We start from the raw sequence: 14,754 nt of genomic DNA, 5'->3' as shown, positions 1-14,754 counted from the left end.
ATGGGCCACCCAGGTGCCCCGAAATCCTGAAGTTTTAAGAGAAAGTGGATTATACACAAATCAGTGAGAGTCAGAAAAACAACAGATTTCTCAAAAGTAGCAATGCAATATAAAAGACAAAAATCGAACCCAGAAGGGCTATGAAGGGAAGGCTCAAGATGACAGCTGCATAGAAAAAGCAGCTCAAATATAAGCAGGAGGATGGGCTCTGGAAAAGAGACCTCTTGGAAGTATAACTGATATGTTTCAGCATATTACTCATAGTCATACAGCATAAATGTTAAGGCAACTGGTATTCAGAAAATTAAGTAAATTAAAAATAAAGCCATTACTGCGACACCTAGGTGGCTCAGTTAAGTGTATGACTTCAGCTCAGGTCATGATCTCACGGTTCATGAGTTCCAACTCCACGTGGGGCTCTGTGCTGATAGCTCAGAGCCTGGAGCCTGCTTTGGATTCTGTCTCCCTCTCTCTGCCCCTCTCCTGCTCGCACGTGCACGTGCTCTCTCTCTCTCTAAAAATAAACATTAAAAAATTATCATAAAAAATTATAAATTATAAAGCCATTATTAAAGTCCACATTTCTTAACTGCGTAGAGCCAATTTATCAAAAGTCTTAGGTAAGTAGGTCTATTACAAAGACCTAAATTTCCCTTGTTGGGCTATTCCAGGTCTGGGCTGAGGAACAGATGTATTAGAAGACCACCAATAATATACATTTATTCCAACAGTTCTCCCATCAATAAAGTTGATATTTTATCTACATTTGTCTAGCTCCTCTAACTACATCTGAATTGGTTCCAAACTCAGGAGGGAACAAAAAAGACAAGAAGTGGAGGCTCCTGGGTGGCTCAGTCACCTGGGTATCTGACATCAGCTCAGGTCATGATTTCACAGTAGTTTGAACCCCACATCGGGCTCTCTGCTGTCAGTGTAGAGCCCACTTCACGGATCCTCTGCATCCCTCTCTTTCTGCCCCTCTCCCACTCTCTCTTCCTATCCCTCTCAAAAATAAATAAGCATTTAAAAAGAGGCTAAGAAGTAGTATTTATTGGGATCCCTAAAACCTACAGTTGTCATGAATTTAAAATTTTTCTTTTCAAGAGCCACAGCATGCCTGTAGAAAAACAAAACAGTAAACTAGTGGTCAACCTTGCACAGCAGACTAAAGAAGATCATCAGATTAGCATTGATCTGTCTCCGGAATGAATGATTAACACATGCTCTGGGAACCTGCTTAGAGAGAACATATGACAACTGTGTCAGCAAGCAACCAATTAAAGAAAAGAGATCACAACAATGTTCAATCTTCTGTCTCAGCCTCTAAGACAGCTATTTCAATGACATACACCATTTTTGGGCAAAGAGCAGGACAGAACACAACTGCCCTTTTCAACAACAGATAACATAAAAAAGTAGCACTTCAAGAAAAGGAGGAGGGACCATAATGTGGAAAAGAGGGGGAAAAAAAACCACATTTGAAGAACTACTTCACAAAATAGAATCTTAAAGAAAACTGCTTTGCATCAAATTAATAGAGTATAAATCCATAAAACAGATTTTTAAAAACAGCTGAAAAAAGCAAAAGATAAAAGGAAAAAGAAAATACCACGGAACTTGAAATCATATTAGAAACAACTCTGAATAGAATAAATAATTCAGAAAACCAAGTTAACCTGGATGGCAAGCCAGGGAAAATCATTCAGAATATCACAAAATAAAGGTGGTTAGATTCTAACAAAGTAGTTGGAACAAAAATGATAGATTTGTAAGACAGATTACTAAAATCTAATGTAAGTAATATAATACTCTTTCTTGGACAGAGAGACAGATAATTGGAACAGCCAAAATTTTCAAGGATATAGAGGTGAAAAACTGAAAGGTCTTACCATGTTTCAGGAAAAATTAACAGGAAATGAACAAGATTTAAGATATATTATGGAATTTTGCAAAGTTTTAAGGATAAAGAAAGGATGTTATTAGCATGCAGAAGAAATAGGGTTACCTACAAATTAAATAATTTATGCTGGCCTCATACATCTCCTTAGCAACATGAGACAATGGATAAAAGTAAATACTGTGTACAATGCAGACTGAAAAAGAATATGACGGATTTTCTACTTAGTGAAATATAATTTTAATGGATATTTAACATTCCATTTAATGGCTGTACTATAATTTACTAACATGATTTAGATTGTTTCTGAAATATTATTTAAACCATGCTGAATAAAAAATAAGAAAAAAAAACATGTATTATTTAAAATACATGCTAGTTGGGGCGCCTGGGTGGCTCAGTCAGTTAAGCCTCCGACTTCGGCTCAGGTCACATCTCACGTTCCTGGGTTCAAGCTCCGCGTCAGGTTCTGTGCTGACAGCTAGCTCAGAGCCTGGAGCCTGCTTCCAGTTGTGTGTCTCCTACTCTCTCCCCCTCCCCCTCTCATGCTCTGTCTCTCTCTGTATCAAAAATAAATAAAACAGTAAAAAAAAATTTAAAAAATAAATAAATAAAATAAAATACATGCAAGTTTACCTATATGATAAAATCCTGGACGTGTATTGGTGAATCAAAGGGTAAAGGCATTTGAAATTTTCATTCTGCTAAACTGTCCTGTATAAGAGATTGAACCAGTTTTTTTTTTGCCCACCAGTAATGGAGTAAAGTGCTTGTTCACTGCAACTCAGCACATTGTGTTATTAAATTTCTGATCTTTTTCAACCTTAAAGATAAAGATTATTTTATGGTAACCTAATAACTTGGAATTATCTTACCATATTTCATCAGTTGAAGACACTATCATTTGAAAAGTACACCATTATTTTATATACCTCTATACAAGAAAAAGAGTTACAAAGTAAACACTGCTTTCAAATCATCCATTTTCAAATACATGAAAAGTTCTGATTTCAGGGGTGGATGGGTGGCTCAGTTGGTTAGGTGTCTGACTTTGGCTCAGGTCATGATCTCAGGTTTTTGAGTTTGAGCCCACATCTGGCCCTGCTGACAGCATAGAGCCTGCTTGGGAATCTTCCTGTCTCTCTCTTTCTCTCTCTCTACCCCTCCCCAGCTTGTGCTCTCTCTCAAAAACAAATAAACATTTAAAAAAGTTCAGATTTCAGGAACAACTTCAGAGATGTGAAAATATGAACACGTGGTTCTTAGAATCAGCAAGATATATGAGAAAGGCTGAGTACTGAAAATATTTTTTTTAATATGTAAGAATCAGGAATACAGTATACATAAATGCTTCCCAGAACAAATAAAACAACCAAATTATTTGAAGCCACCATTGATACAACTAAAATGTATTTAGTTTTATTTATTTATTTAATTTTTTAAGTTTATTTATTTTAAGAGCAAGAGAGAGCAGCACAAAAGGAGGAGGGGCAGAGAGAGGAAAAGAATCCCAAGCAGGCTCTGCACTGTCAGCGCAGAGCTGTAGGGCCTGAACTCATAAACCCTAAGACCAAGACCTGAGTGGAAACTAAAAGCTGGACACTCAACTGACTGAGCCACCCAGGTGCCCTTAAAACAAAAATGCATTTAAAAATGGAGACTTTATTGGGGCACCTGGCTGGCTAGTAGGTTAAGCATCAGGCTGATTTAGTCGCTATCTCACTGTTTCAGGTGAGCTCGAGCCCTGCTACAGGTGAACACAAACCCTGCTTCAAGGGAGCCCCGTTTCTCTCTCTCCTTCAAGGGAGCCCCGTTTCTCTCTCTCCGTCTCTGCCCCTTGTATTCTCTTTCCCTCTCTTTTTTCTGTCCCTTGTTCACTTGCACCCTCTCAGTCTCTCAAAAAAATAAATAATAAATTAAAAATGAAGAATTTATAAAATGGAGAAATGGTAAAAAGAGAGATACATGTAAAATATAAGAAAAATTTGATGAAAATCATCTGTGATAAAAATTTCTGAACATACCATTAAAATGTTAGCCAAAAGTATGATAAATTATTCATCTTTCATGATAAAAAGGTATTTAATAAAACTTAACATTCATCTTTTTGTTTTTAGTCTTTCAAGGGCGCCTGGCTGGTTGAGTCCATAAAGCATATGACTCTTGGTCTCAGGGTCTTGAGTTCAAGCCCCATGTTGTGCATGGAGCTTATTAAAAAAAAATAGTCTAGCTGCACCTGGGTGGCCCAGTCAGTTGGGTGACCAACTCATGATTTCAGTTAGGTCATCATTTTACGGTTCGTGAGTTTGAGCCCTGTGTCAGGCTCCATGCAGACAGTGTGGAGCCTGCTTGGGACCCTCTGTCTCCCTCTCTGTCCCTCCCCTGCTCATGTGTACATGCGCGTGCTCTCTTCTCTCAAATAAATAAACATTTAAAAATAATAAAATAAAACTACTAGGAAAACAACCAGAAAAAAATCTGGATAAGAGTAATAAAAAGATTTTAAGCAATATCAATTCCGTCAGTAGTGTACTGGTCTTCCATTTCCACTTGAGAAAGTTGCAAGAGAAAATTAATTCCATCCTAACACTGAGAGTAAGTTAGATAACCTATAAAATTTAGTGTTTTCTGAAAGCACATCAGGGGGTTGAGGATGCAGGAAAGTTCATGATCTGAAAATCCAGAAAATGCTTAGCCCTACCCAGGACTGATTAAGATTCCCAGCTGCTGTCCTCTAGGGCAGAGCAACAGGAAGAAGAGGAGGCTCCTTCACAAAACAAAGAAAGGCGAAAGACAATCAAACTGTATCTTTAAGTCCTGGGGGAAAAAAGTTGTCCAAGAATTTTATATCTAATAAAAATACCCTTCAAAAATGAAAGCAAAGTAAAACTTCAGACAGAAAAAGCTGAAAGAATTTATGCCACAGTGACCTGCACTACAAGAAAACAATTTAAATATTCTTTAGGATGAAGAAAAATAACATATAGAAACTCAGTTCTACAGGAAGCAAGAGAGAAATCAAACAGGGTAAATATGTTGATCAATACAAAGTAATTTTGAACAGTACATATATACATGCATCTTTAAATTTCACTAAAAAGACTGACTCTTCACACTTGTAAAAATAAACACATTGTAGAACTAAAATATGTAAGAGCACAAAAGGTGAGATGGTAATTACAAGTATAAATGGTAATATTCTTACACTGTTCATGAAATACTAAGATAGATATGAAAATAAGCTATGGTAAGTTTAAGGTAAGTATAAAATCTCTAGTACCACCAATAAAAAAAAAAAACAAGGGGAAACAAAACTAAAAAGACAGGAAAAGAAATATTTTTCTAAAAACTCCATTCACCCAAAAAAGAGGCAGGGAAGAGGACTAAAGGATAAATGAGAAAATGGAAAAAGAATACCAATATAGTTAATCCAAACACAGAAAAAAGTTACCAAAACAAACAATGAGCTATACACACTATTAAAACACAGAGATTGTTGTGAGACTAAATAAACAACCCAACTGTATGTAGTTTATAACAAACACACTTTAAACATAAACATAGGTGTGTTAAAAGGAAAATGCAAGAGGCAAACATTAAGCTTGTATTAATGTCAGACAGGCTTCCACGTAAAAAAAAGTGATAGAATGGACATTTAATGATAAAGGGGTTAATCTGTCAAAAGGACACAGCTATCTTATATGTTTATGTAACTAATAACAACACTACCAAATAAATCAGAAAATCATAGAGACTTAAACTTCTCTCAGAATAACTGACAGAATAAAGAGACATTAAAAATGTGAAGATAAAAGGTTCAAGCAACACTCTCAACCAGCTTGACCTGACATTTACACTATTCCACCCACCACCAGTAGAATACACATTTTTCCCCAAGTGTAACTGGAACACTCACCAAGATGGACCATAGGTTAGGCAAGGAAAAAATTCTCAATAAATTTAAAAGTATTGAAATAATACGTATTTTCTGAACACAACATTGCTAATTTAGAAATCAATAGCAATGACCTACCTAAAAAAAATCCAAAATATATGGAAATAAAATAGCAGACCTAAATAAATAAGGGATCAAATATCAAATATTTTTAACTAAATAATAATGAAAATATCCCATATTCGTGGGATGTAGCTAAAACATGCTTAGAGGAAAACTTACAGCTTTAAATGCTTACATAAAAGGAAAAAAGTATTAAATAAATTATTTGTTTCCACCTTAGTAAGTTAGAAAAAGATGAGCAAATTAAAAGAAAAAGTAAAAGAAAAAAATGAAAATAGGAGTGAAATCTGTGAAATAGAAAACAGCAAATAGAGAAAATCAAAGTCAAAAATGTAAAAAATATAGGACATACAACACGATAAAATCATGAGGTTTGACAGTATAGTAAAAAAACAATTTATATTATTTGTTTCATACCTGATACTTATTTTTTGATACTTGTACTAGTTCAGTCACTGGTATAAATTTTGTTTTATTAATTGCTTTATAATAAGTGTTTCTAATAAAAATGTGATTTCCTAGCTTTTCCACCAGTCTAGTGTTTGTAGCTTTCACACTTCAGACTGGTTGCTTTCTGAACACCCATTTAACTCCAAAATTATAATGATTTGTCTAGCTATTATAATTACTGATAATTAGAACAATCTCTTGCAATGGCTGTTTCAATGGCTGGATGCACAATCATTCTGCGCTATTAAATACAGACATTTCAAAAAATATTGGTAATGATGGGCACATAAATATAAAACGATTAAAATTTTTCATCATATAAAACATATACATACCATTAGATGATTATTTCGCCAATAAATGCGTAATTAACTCCTATAACTATTAAGAATGAGGCACCTGTGGCTACTCCATAAATATTAATGTTAAGATGATGAAAATAATATCGCCTTTCAGTACGTTGCCGAAGTCTAAACTAAATAAATCAATACATAAATGCTTAAAGAAAATCCAAAACGATGGACAAACGTTATCTTCCCAATAAGCTATTTCACTCTGATCCATAGTTTATAACAGCTTTTATGCTGTGCATTAACATCATCTAGTGCATGAAAAATAATCCCACCCCCTCTACCGGCAAACCCACAGCACCGCGGGTTGGCCACCAGGTCGTCCCTACCCCTCCCCCCTCCCATCTTTCTCAGAGCATCAGGTATCTGACCACTGACATCATTTGGGCAACCGACCAGGTGATCCGCGTTTCCAACAGACGTAAAGGTGCACGGGGCTGGGTTCACCGCCTGAGGCCGCTGGATTTGTACGCGGAACCCCTAGGGAGGTCTGGCATTCCGCAGTTCGCCCTACCCGCACATTTACTTATGTTTTGTTTTTACCAAACGCTTGCCACTTCGTTTCTAAAGAAGGCATTTCCATCACAAAATAATGACATAAAAATAAGCACAAAAGAAATGAGAGGTCAGCAGGAAAGCACCTAAATGCCGTATAAACACCTGCCTCTAATGAAAGCGATCTCCACCTTCCAGAGAAATCACCCAAATAAGCCTCAACTGCTGCGCACGTTCGCTACCAGGTCCGGCGTAAAGGAAAGCTCCTTTCGTCCGGAGAGGACCCACCCTCGCCGGAAACCACTCTTTGCGGGCTCAGCCTCGGGGATCGAGGACAAGGACCTCGTCCCGGAGGGAGGCCGCAGGAGACTGCGAGGCCCCGAGAGACCGCGTGTGCGCGTGGCACCTCAGGGGTTCGCCAAGGGAACCAAGAATTTGGCCTCCAGCCCGGCAGGCCTTGAGAGGGCGCGGCCTGACCGCCGCTCGAGGCCGCAGACTCTCACCGCGACGCTGGAACCGCGACGCGCCGATTCTCCGCCACCTTGGGTCGCGTTTGGCTGCGCGGAGGTCCGTCACGGCACCCGTTCCCGCCGACGCCCCCCGGGCCACTCCCGCAGCCTGTGCACCTCCGCACCCGTGCGTGGAGGTGTCGGGCTCCCGTTGCGGGAGGCGGGAGATTTAAACCGGGCGGCCTGACGCGCGCGGAAGCCGCACTGCCCGCGGCGTCTCGGTGCGGCGTCCGCGTTCTCGCCCTTTCCGGCTCTACCCTAACCCCAGCGAGGCTCGTATCTCGGTCCGTTTTTTGATGAACTCCGAGACTCTTTCTGTACTTCCTCTACCAAATTAGTTTTCTAACAAGCACCAAACCGGTCAGAACATCAGAATTAAGAAACTGTGAGACCTCTGAGGCATCCTCTATTTCTTAAACCTGGGTCCCTCCCTGCCTCCTCGGTGGCCACCTCTGCCAGGCTATACGCTTCTGCGCCTCAGTCATTCCTGAATCGGGGCGCTTCTCAGTACCAGTGCCAGCACGCGGCAACTGTTCACGTGCTATATTTAACTCTTATTTTAAAGGTTTGAAGATGATTAAGTTGACAACTGTTAATAACTGACCTCAAATGCACATACACATAGTCAAAATTTGTTGTCATAAATGAGTCTTCAAGAGTAAAAGTCAAAATTTGAACCTAAAAATTGAAAAAAAAAATAGAAACAAGGCAAGAGTAAATTGTTACTGGTGTAAGATAGTCTAAATTCCAAGTGCTTTTTAAAAAAAATTTAGTTTATTACCAAGTTGGTTTTCATATAACAGAAGTGCTTTCTTTTTAAAGGTGACTCAAAAAATCCTCTCACCTTTTCTAAAGCTTTACAAAGTATGAATTAGAACTGTGACACAGGCTAGCGAGGAAAAAGCTTACACTCCAGGTGATAAATAAATTCTTTAAGATCATGAAAGATGGAGTGAGATTCTAGAATATTATTACAAAGTACTTACCTTAAAAACTAGAAAGAAATGGTTTTAGAATAGGAAAAAGATAGGCTATATATTAGAGTTAATTTGGATTGAAAAAAATTGAGATATCTTTAGACCAGGGAGTCTTACTCGGAGATATATGGGGTTTCAAGGAATAGGTGAATACCTGAAATAATAAGCAAGATTTTGGTATCGGTTTTTTTTTTCTTATTGTTGGAAATGTAACCAAACCCAGTTCCACTGCCCAAAGCACAGCAAAGTCAATCACTGACACATCATGTATGCAAGGAAAGGGTTTGTATTCCAGAGGCAGCCAAAGAAAGAAATAAAAGGGCAAGCTTCAAATCTGACTCCTAGAAGGGAGAGAAAGCAAGATTTTAATCTTGTAATCATAGGGGCTGTGATTACATATATATATAGATAAAAAGGGAAAATTTATGGTAATTCATGAGGAAAGATTGGGCATGCACATTGAGCAAACATATGTAACTTACATCCCATATTCGTTTGATGTGGAGACTTGAAATGAGGCAAAATTCAGCCCCTACTGTCAGGAGGTCATCTTAGGACAAAGAAAGGGGCTTTGGCATGTTCCGAGAGAGCCTAGGTAGCAATGGATGGGGTCTTGGGCTCATTATCTAGGGTAAGAAAGACAGGGCCTTGCTGTTCATAGACTGGAACCATACCAGTGACTTTTTAGGCCAGGTCTCCCTGGTGGATTTGTTAGTGGGGTCTGAAAACAATAGCTGATTAGGGAGAAACAGGCCTCTGAAAAACAAGCTTTAGATTTCCTGTTAGTTTCAACCTCATTAACCGCATGAGGGGGAGGGGTAGTGAACTCAGAAAGTCCACAGCTCTCCTCAGATTCTTAAAGTCCAGATCCTTAAGGGGTAAGAATAAGCATTTGGCAATAAGGATAACTGCTGTACTTCCTCAGATCTTTCCTGACTTACTCGTGCTGTTTGGCATACCTTCTAAGAACATGCCTCTGCTCTCAATAATTGTAATTATTTCTCTACCTGTCTTCTCCATGGATCCTGAGCTCCTCCAAAGTACACTTATGCTTTTCAGTAGCTTTATCTCCTTTAACACAGTGCCTAATACATACTACATTCTGAATGTTTATTCAGTAAATGAACAGAAGCAAAGACAACTAATTGACAACTGGATACTGTATAAAATATCTGAAAAGAACTGAACACCTTTCTTCCCCCAAAAATAAATTATTCTAAAAGGATAAGCAAAACGACTTTCAGAATGTTACCAGGTACCATATGTTAAGTTTCTTGAGATATTTTAGAAAATCCTTGTTCTAAACCGGATGAAATTTAAGAGGATATTAAACTAATAGTTTCCTCAGCCCAATCTGAAGCAGAGAAAGGCCCTCCAAGAAATATACCAGAAAGTCAGAGAAGTGACTGTGGGCAAGGCCCTGTTGGTTTTATTCACTTAATTTGAGAAAATTAAAATATATAATGTCACCACGACACCATAAAATGTAGTGTTTATACATAATCATTTTTCCTTCACAGGCCACTAAGAAAAGCAGGCAAGTGGTGGCAGAGTTTAAGAATGGTTTCAGCAAATAAGGTTGAGCTACGGATACTCTTGGAATCAGGTTTTCTTAATCAGGTATTTGATAAATGTTTGTAGAATGAATTAGTAAGCCTCCTTTAGTTATTGGATTGATAAGAAAACATTTAAATGCCTTGTACTAGTTAGTACCTTAAATGAGCCACCCACAGTAGTTAAAATTTAGTGTTTCATGAATAAGTTTTTTTCAGAAAACATTTAGCACTATTAAAATATTTTTATGTGGGAGGATTTAATTTCATCTAGAAGTACAAACATTTATAGAAGTGTTAATTTTCTATCAACATGTTTATCATAGAATAAAGTGTTTTCTTCCATGGGAGGCTTCTACAAGTGAACTAGAAAAGAAGACCATTAGATAACTTGGAATATGGAGCTTCATAAATCTGGGATCCCAGAACAATAAACAGCAATAATTTTTTTGCACTATCAAGCAAACTTCTGGTTTATCTCCTAAGTAAAACTTCAATTGATATTTAAAACCATACTAAGAATTCTACACTTTTGTACTGTTTTACTTATTTGTTTTGAGAGAGAGAAAGAGAGAGAGAGAGAGAGTTAGTTTTTGGCAGTGGGGTAGAGAGAGGGAGAGTCCCAAGCAGGGTCCATGCTCAACCCTCAGATGTGGGGCTCAATTCCACCACTATGAGATCATGACCTGAGCCAAAATCAAGAGTTGGATGCTCATCTGACTGAGCTATCCAGGCACCCCCGTACTGTTTTACTCTGATTAAGTTTTAGGGATCTACTAAACCTGATGCCATGGAAATAGCTCCACTTCGTCAAGGTGTTCTATTTTCTTTGTAATCTGTTTGATTTTATCAAGGAAGTCAGAAGTAACAGGTCAGTTATAGGTCAGGCAGTTAGTGAGGGTATGGTGAGCTATCTTCCCAGATGTCCATTCTAGTATTTACTTACATATGGCTAGCTAAACATGCTCTCTCCCATGTTGCATTTGTGTTGATTCAAGTAAGGCTACAACTAGAGACAGTATTATCAGGATGATCTTTTAAAATGTTAAGTGTTACAGATGGTTCAAAAAAAAAGTATGGTTTTTTTTTCCTCTCCCTAAAACAACCATTGAACCTTATTTGATATTAATAATTCCCAAACATGGTTGTCTATACTTTTACTATCTATAGAATTGACATGTTTCTCAACTTTCTATCAGATTGTAACAAGATTATTTCTCTGTAGTCTTTTTTTTAACACGTATTTTTTGAGAGACGGATACAGACAGTGAGCAGGGGAGGGGCAGAGAGAAAGGGAGACAGAATCCAAAGCAGGCTCCAGGCTCTGAGCTGTCAGCACAGAGCATGACATGGGGCTTGAACCCAGGAACCATGAAATCATGATCTGAGCTTTAGTATTTATTGCAATTGTAAAGGCGCAGGTCTGATTCAGCCTTCCCCTGTACTTAAAGGGGAAGGTGTCGGCTTCTCCGAATGAAAGGGCGCACATAAAGGAGGGACAACTCTTGGGGCGCCCAATCAGGAGAGGCCAGCTGACACCTTTGACCTTTCTAGGGGCGGGCCTAGTCACACCCTACGTAAGGGTCCTGGGCCCACTCTGATTGGCCAATAATCTTAAATGTTTTGATTAGAGGCGCCTGGGTGGCTCAGTCGGTTAAGCGGCCAGCTTCGGCTCAGGTCATGATCTCACAGTTCGTGGGTTCGAATCCTGCATCAGGCTCTGTGCTGACAGTTAGCTCAGAGCCTGGAGCCTGCTTCAGATTCTGTGTCTCCCTCTCTCTCTGACCCTCCCCTGCTCGCGCTGTCTCTGTCTCTCAAAAATAAATAAAAGACATAAAAAAAATTAAATGTTGTGATTAGCTCCCACAACTGCCAGTATTGATGGGGGGGTAGGGATTGGAGCGCTGTGCCTGTGTCATCATTTCCTGTAACTCCCCTTCCCAAACTCATAAAAGCCCTACTCCGCCTTTGTTGGGGCTCTCTCTCCACGTGGCCAGCGGGTTGGTGGAGTCTGTGAGCCCAAGCTTAAGCCTGTAATAAAGCCCTTTGCTTTTTGCATGCATGACTCCGCCTCCCTGGTAGCCTCTGGTCTTTATTTGGGAGGCAATATTACAAACTTGGGCATAACACAATTAATCTCTGTATTGTGCTAATGACGGGAAAATCAGCAGAGCCAGTCAAGTAAAGTTTCAGGATTTTAAGATTAACTGGTTATTGGGGCAGGGATGGTAAAGTCTATAAAGTTTTCAGAAAAGTATATGTGATTAGTCATGTATGTATTTCTGGCTTTCCTTTCTGATGGTTTTGTGCTCTGGCAGAGAGAGCATCTTCACCTTTCAACCAGTATCTGTCCAGATCTGGCTCAAGTATTACTTTTCTAGGATGCCTTTCTTGACATCCAACTTGTTCCTCACAGAGCTAATTGCTCCCTTCTCTATGCCACCTCTCTACCTTACATTTACATCTTTCTTTGCACTTAGGTCTTGGTCATAACTGTTTTTTTTATTTATTGAGAGAGAGAGAGTGAGTGAGTGAGTGAGTGAGGGTGCAGGTGTACACATGCAGCTGAGAAAGGGAGAGAATCCCAAGCAGACTCCATGCTATCAACATGCAGCGGGACACAGAGCTAGATTTCACAAACCGTGAGACGATGACCAAAATCAAGTCAGACACTTACCTGAGTTACCCAAGCGCCCTTGTTATATCTAATTCTAAAATGAGTATATCCATGCAAAAATGTTGTATTTTTGGAGGTAATGTCCATATGTTATACTTTTTTTTGTTTTTCCCCACTTTCCTTCATTCCCAAAGAAATCCTGGTACATGTTAGAAGTTCAGCCTTTTCCTTGAACTGACAATACTTTGAGTCTAATTTTTAGTTTTAGAGAGTTTAAACAACAAGAAAGGACTTAAAACTTTGATGAGGTTTAAGAGCAAGTGTCAACATGTTTATTAACCTATTTACTATGGCAAGACAACATAAATAATCCTGTTATCAGTCAGCATGTCCTGACCACTGCACTGTCTTGTTCCTAACTTCACCCAGCACTAGGAAAGCAGCAACACTCATTTTCCATGAGACTCTTAGGAGCATTTAAATCCATATAAAGCTCTTATATCTGGTATAGCTAAAATAGAGAAAAATGGACCATTCAAAAGGAGACTTACTTTTGAGGAAAAGGGTGGAGTATAGTGATAGGAGAGCAATATATTGTAAGAGGTTTGAGTCTTCTAGGCTTCGGTTGGCCTCTCAGGGTTTTCCTGTTTGAGTAGTAAGATTTAACAACCTTGGTTACACAAGGAGAGAAATTTGGCAGAGATTGATCAGATAATCCTTCTCCCAGAGACTCGATCACTAATGTTATGCCAATCCCAAGGGAGAGTGCCTGAACCATGAATGTATCCTGCCTTGGAATCAGGGTCAGTTCTAAAAAATCTAATTTATAGGCCTCTTTACCTTTACTTCAACCACCTTGTATAGGCATACTCCAACTAAAAAGCCCAGATTTGGGAGAGTTAAGAAAGACATTTAAATAACTTTGCCCTTGGCTCATTCTGAGACCATCCAAAACAAGAATATAAATTCTTTGTCCTGTAAAACTTAGATTTCCAGACACTATAGATATGATGATATTTATACCTGTCTGCACTAAATAAGAAAAACAAACTATGTATTTCCTGGCTAACTTTATTCACTTTTTTAGGATTAAAACATACTTTCTTTTAAGAAATGATTTAACTATAGCTTTAGCTCTTGCTCTTGTGAGAAAATGAGGACCATATCCTACCTAGGGCTAGAGAGAGCCTGGGTCTATTGGGAGTGTAGAACAAATCCACTCTCTCAGTCCTGGACTGTCTCTGGATTTCAGTTTATGAGAACTAAACTCCTAACTGGTTTAATCCACTGTTAATTTTGTTCTCAACCGCAGCCAAGTATTTCCTAGACCCCTGTGATAGGAACATTTTGTGAGATCCACTGTGTTACAGTCTTATGATGAGACCAAACTTATCTTCCATATATTACTTAGAAGCTGAAGTGCTCCTCCTGAGGAGTAACCAATCCATTATAGATGGAAATCATATATTAAGAAGACATTTACCTTAAATATATGGTATGTAATAAATGCATTAAGATAAATGCTAATTATATAAAATTTATAGAATGGTTATTATCTAATACTGACGGAAAGATTTTGTTTAAAATTTCTATTCTTATCTTATTCTTTTTTAAATTTTACTTTAATGTTTATTCATTTTTAAGAGATGGAGAGAGACGGAGCATGAGTTGTCAGCACAGAGCCCAACACGAGGCTCGAACCCATGGACTGTGAGATCATGAGCTGAGCTGAAGTCAGACGCTTAACTGACTGAGGCACCCAGGTGCCCGTTTATTCATTTTTGAGAGACAAAGACCAGAGAAAGAGCATGAGTGGGGGAGGGGCCAAGAGAGAGGGAGACACAGCATATGAAGCAGGCTCCAAGCTGTCAGCACAAAGCCCAATGTG

Source organism: Suricata suricatta, chromosome 3 (genome assembly GCF_006229205.1).
Source record: "Suricata suricatta isolate VVHF042 chromosome 3, meerkat_22Aug2017_6uvM2_HiC, whole genome shotgun sequence".
NCBI lineage: Eukaryota > Metazoa > Chordata > Mammalia > Carnivora > Herpestidae > Suricata > Suricata suricatta.
This window is presented reverse-complemented; position numbering follows the sequence as displayed.